Below are 10,191 nucleotides of genomic sequence, written 5' to 3' on the forward strand. Positions count from 1 at the left end.
TCGTTTCTGAAGAAGGGTCTAGGCCCGAAACGTCAGCCTTCCTGCTCCTCTGACGTTGTTTGGCCTGCTGTGTTCATCCAGCTCTACACCTTGTTATCTCAGATTCTCCAGCATCTGCAGTTCCTACTATCTCTGTCAGAAAATTTTCATATGTACTTCACCTCCCGACCTGCTCACAGACCATGGTTGAAGAGGCTGTTGAATTAGGTCATCAAGATTCATGCATGAAGAATGGCCACTTGGCACTGGAGAGTGACTGCTACAACTACACCTCTAGATGTTAACCTCTTAAGATGAGGAGGGAGAAAATAAGCAGCAAACAAAATGAAGAAGTCTTGGGGCACTCCTGGGGAGTTTGCATGCAGATTGAAACAGTTGGGAACACCTATGTGGTCCAGCTTCTCCATTAAACAAGTTAAGACAATTCCAGTGTTATGAATGAATTTGCCCAGGTGTCCCATAATACCAAAGCAGTCAAATCATTACAAAATCAAGCCAGTACCAATGCAAAACAGTCCCAACTTTATTTGGAAACAAGTTACAGTAGCTTTTACTACAAAGCAATACCATCTCAAACACGAACAAAGTTGCTGGAAAAGCTCAGCATGTCTGGCAGCATCTGTGAAGGAAAAAACAGTTAGCATTTCGGGTCCAGTGACCCTTCCAGAACTGATGGTGGCTGAGAAAACGTCAGTTTCTGGCTGACGTTTTCCCAGCCACCAGCAATTCGGAGGAAGGGTCACTGGACTCGAAATGTTAACTCTGTTTTTTCCCTCACAGATGCTCCCAGACCTGCTGAGCTTTTCCAGCAACTTTGTTTTTGTTCCTAATTCAGAGCATCCGCAATTCTTTCAGTTTTTAGATACTATCTCAAACCCTATTCAGCTCATTAAGCTTATGATACTTCCCAAGTCTCTTGTAGATTTGTGTAGCTGCTCTCTCTCTCTCTCTGTTTCTGTGGGTTTGTGGAGCTGCTTTCGCTCTCTCTCTCTCTCTCTGGATGGTCAGCAGTCACTGCCTTTGGCCATGTTGGTCTCCTCAGAAGGTCCAAAACATCCAAGAGCTTGGTCTGCTAGTGAACTCTGTTTTTATACATTTTTAGATGGTTTTCTGGAACTTTCAATAGTTCTGGCCAATTAGGGAGACTTGCTTCATAGTTTGAAATAGTGTCAATCATTTGGTTTTCTTGCTACTGTTTGTTTCTTTGTGTAGCAAGACCTGGTGCTTTTCCATCTGGGCCTTCCTTTGTTTAGTAGATACCTTTGTTGGGTGTATGTCTGTCCAGGATAAACTATTGCCTTTCTATTATGCTAATCTCATTAGCACCTGGCTGCTGTGTTTGCACTGTATCTGGTGAGTGGGTTTTGTGATTTTAGAGTTTTACTTGGCTGCTACACCTGGCTCTAAAAGCTGCACTTTGGTTGCTGGAAGTGTTGATATTGTAACTGACGAGATGCAACTACAATGTTGTTATTTCTGCTCCAATGTTTGTCTGATAGGTGTCTACAGTACCATTGCTACCCACCCCTCCTTCCCTCAGCAGATCTCATGAGTAACCATTCCATACATGAACGTTATTAAGTGAGAGTCAATTAGCCATTCAACCAAGACAGTCATTGCCTAATTCTGTGGTCACTCAGCATCCCATTTGTGCACCCTTAGATGTACTGGACACCATCAAGGATGGGAACCACAGTTAATAGCTCTTTCCCTGGACCAAGGATTCTGAAGCAAACTGTTGACTCTTCTATAGTGATCTTAACTTAGAACCATTAGGAACATGAATGTTCTTGTCTCTGCGCTCAGTAGCACACTTGGTAATGACCTTCACCCTAAACCATTGGGGAAGCATTCACAATAACAAGCCTGTAACAATGAAACGGCACTTTCAAAAAATTGTTTAAAAGAAAAGTTAATTCTATTGATTGTCAGATATAATCCTAAATATTGTAGATGGAGCTATATGTATACATGATGTGTTCTGGCCATGACCAATCTTTGATCAGCAGTGTTGAGAAAACACAGATGTCTAACAATTACCCCTGATGTACTAACATTACATCAAGAGTGACATCAAGAATAGAGAGACCTAGGCCCAACAAATAAAACTAGTTAAGACAGCAGGTTGTGGGTTAGAATGTTAACCAGGATTGATCAATGTTTTGCATCTGTACAGAAACCCTGTTCATTCAGCTGATGAGTGTAAACCGAGAAAACTACTGAGAATTAATAGCCGAGTTGAAAAACATCTGACAGAGAAAGGCAAAATATGCAGATCTGGAAATTTAAGATACATACAGATTACGCTGGAAATGCTCAGGGCACCTGCCAGCATCTGTGGGGAGAGGAACAGAATCAGCAATTTATGCCAGTGACCATTAATAGAGAAAGGTGTTTTATATTTCTGAGCTCTGTCCTTTCAAATGGAGTTCTTTCCTTCTGAGCTTTCAAGTCAATGACTGCATTAAAATAGCGTAGACTTTGTCTGAAATGTATTAACAAGTGCACTATCGGAGAAATAAAACTTCTTGGTCAGAATAGGGTTTAATTCAAAGGTATGACTGAAAATTGAGCTACCTTTCTCCTTAGAATCTGACTGACTCACTGTGGGTTTCAATGGTGCTCCATTTTTATTACTCATTTTCCAGCATTCTTGTTTTTACATTTTGTCTGTGAAAGTTGTGTGCTTCAGTCGAATAACTCTGTTTAGAACTTAACCTGGTTTAATAATTCCTTTACAAAATAGTCAAGAACACTGCTCAGTTATAATTTCGCAATGGATACAGAATATAAACAACATCATGGACAAATGCTCATTTTGTCCTGCAGCCAATTCAAGATGTATAAATATTTACTCTGAGCATTTGCTGTCCTCTCCAAAATCAGCTTCCCATATTCTACAAACAATACTGAGATGCAGGTATTCTGCTATAAAGCGTGTTAATGCAGGCAAATGGGACTTGTTTAGTTTAGGAAACCTGGTTGGCATGGACAAGATGGACTGAGGGGTCTGTTTCCATGCTTTATGACTCTATGAAGGGCTAACACTCTCAGAACAACACTGAAGTTGGTTAGGCAGGTAATTTTGGAAAATTAGATTGGAAGATTCCGAGCTTAGATTTGAAAAGCACAGAAGGAAAAGAATAAATGAGGTGAAAAATTCCACAGTTTTGAAGCCTTGCTTAGAAAAAGAAAACTCGGAACAGGAAACTAATATTAACAAAATGAGGAATGTGGGAGGAAGTAAAACATACCAGACAGAGTTTGCAGCTTAGAAGAACACCACAGTTTAAAGATACATCAACCATAGAACGGGTGGTTAAATAGAGAGCAACTTAATTGTTAGGATAAGATCAAGTCTGTAGGGTAGAGGTGATAGAATGATCAACTATCATACAACAAATTTGTCCTGGCCATGATGATATCCCCACACCTCTCTGTATTCAAACTCAGGAGGACTTAAAAATGTCTCTGGAATAATAGATATTTTCTGAATAGCCTCCCCATGTTAAAATGCACTGAATGCACTGGGTAGAAATATTACGCAGGAGTATTCTAATGTGTACACAACAGTGAAAGAGGCCTTTCAGGCCAACAAGTCCATGCCAACATTTATGTCCAGTTGAGTTTCCTCCTGATCTTCTTCATATAATTCTCTCAACGTAACTCTCTATCTCGTTGCCCTTTGTGTGTCTATTTAGCTTGTCTATACATGCATACGTACCAGTCTTTGACCACTCCCTTTGGCAGTATGTTCCACATTCTCATCATACTCTGGGCAAAGGAGTTTCTTCAAAGTCCCCATTTGATGACTTTCTCAGATTAATGGCCTTTACTCCATCAAAAGCTTTTCATATTTTAAAGACCTCTGTTCAGTCATTCCTCCATCTATGAACCACTTCACATTTCTGGTGTCATCTTTGTAAATCCACTCTGCATGTTGTCAAGTGTCTCTACATTCTCTCTGTCATATAGTGATGCATACAATCCTCCAAGTGTAGTCAGACTAAATTCTGTTCTTATCAATTTTCTGTCTAGAGAAAAACCTTTGAGTGCTTTACTTGCACAATAATTTAACAAACATTTTATCAGTGCACAATGGCACCCTCCAATCTGACACTGTGCCTTAAAGAGCAGCGAAGTCTCAGGTTGCATTGTTGATCTGTTTTCTGATTTAAACAAGGGCAGTGGTCATGTGTTACATTTTGCAAACAAGCCCTGATTTAGAGAAAGATATGCTTTTATGCCAATTGCTGATAAGTTCAATGTTCTCCAACAGATCCATAATATCATGATTCTCAGGGTCTGGAGGGAATAATATCTTTTGCTGACATATGTTCCATAACAAGTGCCGATCTACATGAAGACTGGAAAAACTGGTCAAGTGTGTTGCATAGATTGAAGGCCTTAATGAGGTAGCTCAATGTGTGGAAGTGGACCGTGCTCTGTGTCTCCAGCCTCCAGGACAATGATAAAATTTCTGGTGTAGCCAGAATCCGTAATGAATTCCTAAAAGCTTTGTTAAGTTAGCTCAAGAGAAGGAAAATAGCACAGATCTTGGACAATAGTACATGGAACTACCAATTGACTTGAGAACTTCCTCTTCTTAGGCTGTTGATTAAGAGTCTTTATAAGCCATACATACGTATTACGTTCCAGTGAACAGTTTTACTTTTCATCTACAAGAAAGGGGATTCTAGTGAGTTTGAAAACTACCAAGGAAACTTTATGATTATCAGAGGCTTTTTGGATTGTCATGGCAATTATCAGAGGACCAGAATGGTGCAAGTTGAAAGAAACTCAGAACAAAAGGAACAAAAGAGAAATACTGCACAGGAACAGGCCTTACAGCACGCCAAGCCTGTGCTGTTCATCATGCCTTCACTAAACTAAAAAACAAACCTTCTGCCCTTATTCAGTGAATATTCCTCTATTCCCTCCCTATTCATGTAACCATCCAGATGGCATTTAACTGTCGCCAACATGCCTGCTTCCACCACCTCTTATGCCAGTGCATTCCAGGCTCCTACCACTCTCTCCGTGAAAAACTTTCCCTGCACACCTCCCTTAAACTTTCTCCCACTCACCTTGAACCTGTGCCTCCTTGTAATCTGAAACTTCAACCCTGGGAAAAAGCCTCTGACTATCCACCCTATCTATGTCTCTCATAATTTTGTAGACCTCTATCAGGTCTCCTCTCAACCGCCATCTTTCCAGTGAAAACAATCCTAGTCTTTTTAACCTTTCTCAAAGCCAATGCCCTTGAGACCAGGCAACATCCTGGTGAACCTTCTCTGCACTCTCTCCAAAGCTTCCATGCCCTTCTGGTAGTGTGGCGACCAAAACTGCACACAGTACTCCAAATGCAGCCTAACAAGGGTTTTATATAGCTGCATCATGTTTTGCAAACTCTTGTGCTCCATGCCCTAGCCGATGAAGGCGAGTATGCCATATGCCTTCTTCATCACTTTGACACCTGTGTTGCCACTTTTAGGGAACTGTGGACCTGTATGCCCAGATCTGTCTGTATGTTAATGTTCCAAAGGGTTCTGCTATTTACAGTATAATTCACACCTAAATTTGATCCTCCAAAATGCATCACCTCACATTTGTCTGGATTAAACTCCATCTGCCATTTCTGTGCCCAAGTCATTAATCTATCTATATCTGTTGTATTCTTTCAGCACTATTGGAAACTCCACCAATGTTCATGTCATCTGCAAACTTACTAATCAGACCACCCACATTTTCCTCCGGACCATTTGTATATAACTACAAACAACAGAATACCTAAGACTGATCCCATTAGAACACCACTAGTTACTGGTCTCCATTCTGAAAAACACCCTTCCACCACTACACTCTATCTTTATGACCAAGCCAGTTTTGTATCCATCTAGCCAGCCCACCTTGCATCCCATGTGATTTTAGATTTTGTACCAATCTGCCATGCGGGACTTTATCAAATGCCTTTCTAAAGTCCGTATAAACTACATCCACAGTCCTTCCCTCATCAATTATCTTTGTCACCTCTTCAAAAAGTTCAATCAAGTGAGTGAGACATGACCTTCCCCGCAGGAAACTATGCTGTCCGTCACTAACTAGTCCGTTTTCTTCCAAAAGTGCACATATTTTGTTGCTCAGTATCTCCTCCAAGAGCTTACCCACCACAGACATCAGGCTCACCGGCCTATAATTTCCTGGATTATCCTTGCTTCCTTTCTTAAACAGGGGAACAACATTGGCTAATCTCCAGTCCTCTGGAACCTTTTGTGGTCAAAGACGATATGAATAAAGCTGCTAATACCCCAGCTATTTCTTCTCTTGCCTCTCACACCTAACCTGCGAAAGATACCATCTGGCCCTGGGGATCTATCTACCTTAATGCAATTTAGGATACCCAAAACTGCCTCCTTCAATATATTGACATTCTCCAGAGTATTCACACACTCATCCCTGACCTCAACATCAGTCATGTCCTTCTCCTCGGTGAATATTGATAAAAAGTACTCATTAAGGATCTCTCTCACTTCCCGTGGCTCCATGCCTAACTTCCCTCCTTTGTCCTTGAGTGGGCCTACTCTTTCCCTTGCTATCCTCTTTCTTCTAATATGTGCAGAATGTTGCTCTCACGTAAGAAAAGTCACAACTTTAAATGTATGTACACTGCATCCATTGATTTTAGAAAAACATTTGACCAGCTGCTTCATGTAGCTCTCTTGAAGATGGTACAAAGTACTGGGTAATGACAAATCTTGGACTTAATTAGCAATGCACACTCCAGTTCTAAGATCAACGTAAGCCAAGAAATGAGTGAACCTAACTCTTCAGAAAGAAGGTTGAGACATCATTGCCCGCTGTCACTCATCCCATTACCTCAAACCTCACCAGGACATAATCATCATTGAAGGGAAGGACATTTATGTTTTTCTTATTTTATATCCAGAACCTTCTTTTTAGAACATTACAAATAGGAGGGAAAGTAGGCCATTCATCCCTTCATGTCTGCTCTGTCATTCAGTCAGATAATGTCTGATCTGAGCCTCAGCTTCACTTTCCATCATGTTGTCATGACTCTGGCTTCCTCGTAGATCAAAAATCAGTCCAACTGTTCCTAATCTGTCTAACATTCCTACTCCAGTAAACAGGGTACAACTTAAGAGCTTCCATATTCTTGAATTTGTACAAATGTTTTGATTAGTGAACAACATAAAATCCTATTGCTGGGGAACAGGCCACTTGATGCATGGAGATAGACTTTGTTCAACAAAATAGAATAGGGTATATTAACAAACTGACAGCTCACAGGTATGCCCACGTATTAATTTCATTGTGGAAATAAAAGTCGCCTGTCTACTTCAGAAAGTCAAGATTTAGCCCCATGAATCTGCTAGTGCTTTGCTCAACATGGACGAAGTAGTCAAATCCTATCTTCCCGTTTAGATCTCCTTTCATTAATAGTGGTCAGCAAATCAGGTACTGACTTCTACAAGGATGGATGTTTACCCCACTGAGTGAATCCACTACATTGTTACCAGAACTCAGTGATCACGATTATGAAGAAAGATATGAAATTAGGGCATCTACTTATTAATTCAAGGACAGGATTTGTCATCTTAACATGGAGAGTGTTGGGGCTAGTGGTGTCTGCTAAAACCCTGTGCCAAAGTCAAAGCGTCCAACGGCATGGGGCGGGCCAATGTCTGAGATGTCCCCGATGTGGCACTTGCACCACCCTCCACCTTACTTAGGTATTAATTTGGTAATTACTACTGCCTCTGATCCAACAAAACCCAGTTGGTAGTGCCCCTACCTCTGATTCAGGAGGTCTAGGTTCAAGTCCCACTTGATCCAGAGGCGCGTAATAGCATCTCTGAACATGTTGATTAGAAAATATTTTCAGCAAACCTCAGTGGATCATAGTTGGAGGTGCTGTTTGGATTTTCTCCTAATGGATTTCAACTCCATTATGCACAGTTGCTGTTGCTGCACAGTTTGTCGTTGCACAGTTCCCTCGTTGAGCATAATTAATGTCTCGTGAAACTGAGCCATCAGTAATTAATGTGGATGTTCTAGTTTTGACTGAGAAATACTAGTTTGATTCAAGTTGGCTGCACAGAACCACAAATAGTTTCCTAGTTTATAGATTTAGTCATCATTGGCAAGGTGAGGTTTAAGCAGAAATGGAGCTCTGTGTTTTTCATTTTAAATTCTTTTGTTAAGTATTTCAAGCTGCACTTTTATTGGCATAGTTGATGCATTGTTTTTAAAAAGATTCTAAATGAGCAGGATAATGACTTGAACAACAGATCAAGTGAACATAGGAAAACGTGTAACTACAACCATATAGCCACAGCATCCCTTAACTACTGGAGGTGAAATGTGAGTCATGCCAGATTCCAAATTGAACAAAACAGAATACAAAGCTCACATTCCAGTTTGCAACAATTCAGGTATTTAACCCTAACATAAGTCATATATGACAAACATCATGACATTGGAACAGTAACAAAGGAAAATGTAGCAAAGATTTATCATAATAAAAGTTGCTATAGTCCAATTGGATCAGGGCTGCTGTCTCATTAGAGAAAGATGACTGGCGGTGCTTTAACCTGAGGGTCACCACACCTCAAGCAAGGGGACAAATTGAGAAGGAGAGCCCTTCATGGTAACTTCAGCTAGTGCGGGACTCCAACCCACTCAGTCTACATTACAAACCAGCTATACAGCCAACTGAGCCAACAAATCTCATGATAGAAATGTGTAAGTACATGACAAATAGATTGACAGATAATACACATTGATATTTAATTGCCGGAGGGATGATATTGCCATATAGACAATTATACAAATGTATGAATTATTGGATAATATTTATTGTATGGGGAGAACAATAGCTCCATATATCCCAAATGGCTAAACAAGGGTGACAGAATATATATAGGTGGATTGGCCATGCTAAATTGCCCATAGTGCCCAGGGATGTTTAAGTTAGGTGGGTTAGACATGGGAAATCAGGGGTAGGGGCATGAGTCTGGGTGGGATGCTCTTCGGAGGGCGGTGTGGACTTGTTGGGCCAAATGACTTGTTTCCACACGGTAGGGATTCTATGATATGCTGTTCAGAAAATAGCAAAATGAAAACTCAAAAACAACAACTTGGATTTGTACAGTGCTTTTAATAAATAAGTTGCCCCCATGTGCTGTACAGGAGTATTTTCAAAAAACTCCCTGAGTTACATAAGGACTTATCAGGCTAGATGGCCAAAAACCTGGAAAATGGTTTGAAGGATTGTCGTAAAGGAAGAAAGAAAAAAAAACGGAGATGGAGACATGCAAGGTGGGAATTCCATAGCTGAGGGCCTTGGCAGCTGAAGACACATACGTGGCAAAGCAAATAAAATTGAGAATGTTCAAAATGTCAGAATTGGAGAAGCTTAAAGATTGTAGGGGTGGTGAAGATTACAAAGATCAGGAGCAATGAGGCCATGGAGGGACTTGAAAATAAGTATCATAGAATCCCTACAGTGTGGAAGCAGGCCATTCAGCCCATCTAGTCCACACCAACCCCCTGAAGAGCATCCTACAACCCCCAACCCTATTCCTGCAACCCTGCATTTGCCATGACTAATCCACCCAGCCCACACATCCCTGGGCATTATGGGCAATTTTGCATGGCCAATCCACCAAAACTGCACATCTTTGGACTATGGGAGAAAAAGCCACACAGACACAGGGCGAAGGTGCAAATGTTACACAGACAGTCACCCGAGGGTGGAATTGAACCCAGGTCCCTAGCACTGTGAGGCAGCAGTGTTAGCTACTGAGCCATCATGCTGAAAAATATAACTATTTTAGTGTTGAAATGTTGCTTAACTGGATACTGACATAGATGAGCAAGCTCAGGGGAGAAGAATGTGAGTAAGGACATATGCAGCAGAGTTTGACCTCAAGGAAGTTCATTGCTAGATGCTAGCCAGGAGGGTTGTACCAGTAAGTCAACGTGATATCTTTTTTACACAACCAAACATCGGGTTTTCCAATCTGTTGGTCCAGTTGTTTTCACTGGCTTGACTGTTATGCATTGTAAAACTGAAAATTACAGTTTTCTTTTGTGAAATCTGCTGCACCATCAATGAGCCCATATATTGCTACTGGAGGCATAGAGCAACATTTGGTAAGATGTTAAATG

Source organism: Rhincodon typus, chromosome 31, assembly GCF_021869965.1.
Source record: "Rhincodon typus isolate 14 chromosome 31, sRhiTyp1.1, whole genome shotgun sequence".
Classification (NCBI taxonomy): domain Eukaryota; kingdom Metazoa; phylum Chordata; class Chondrichthyes; order Orectolobiformes; family Rhincodontidae; genus Rhincodon; species Rhincodon typus.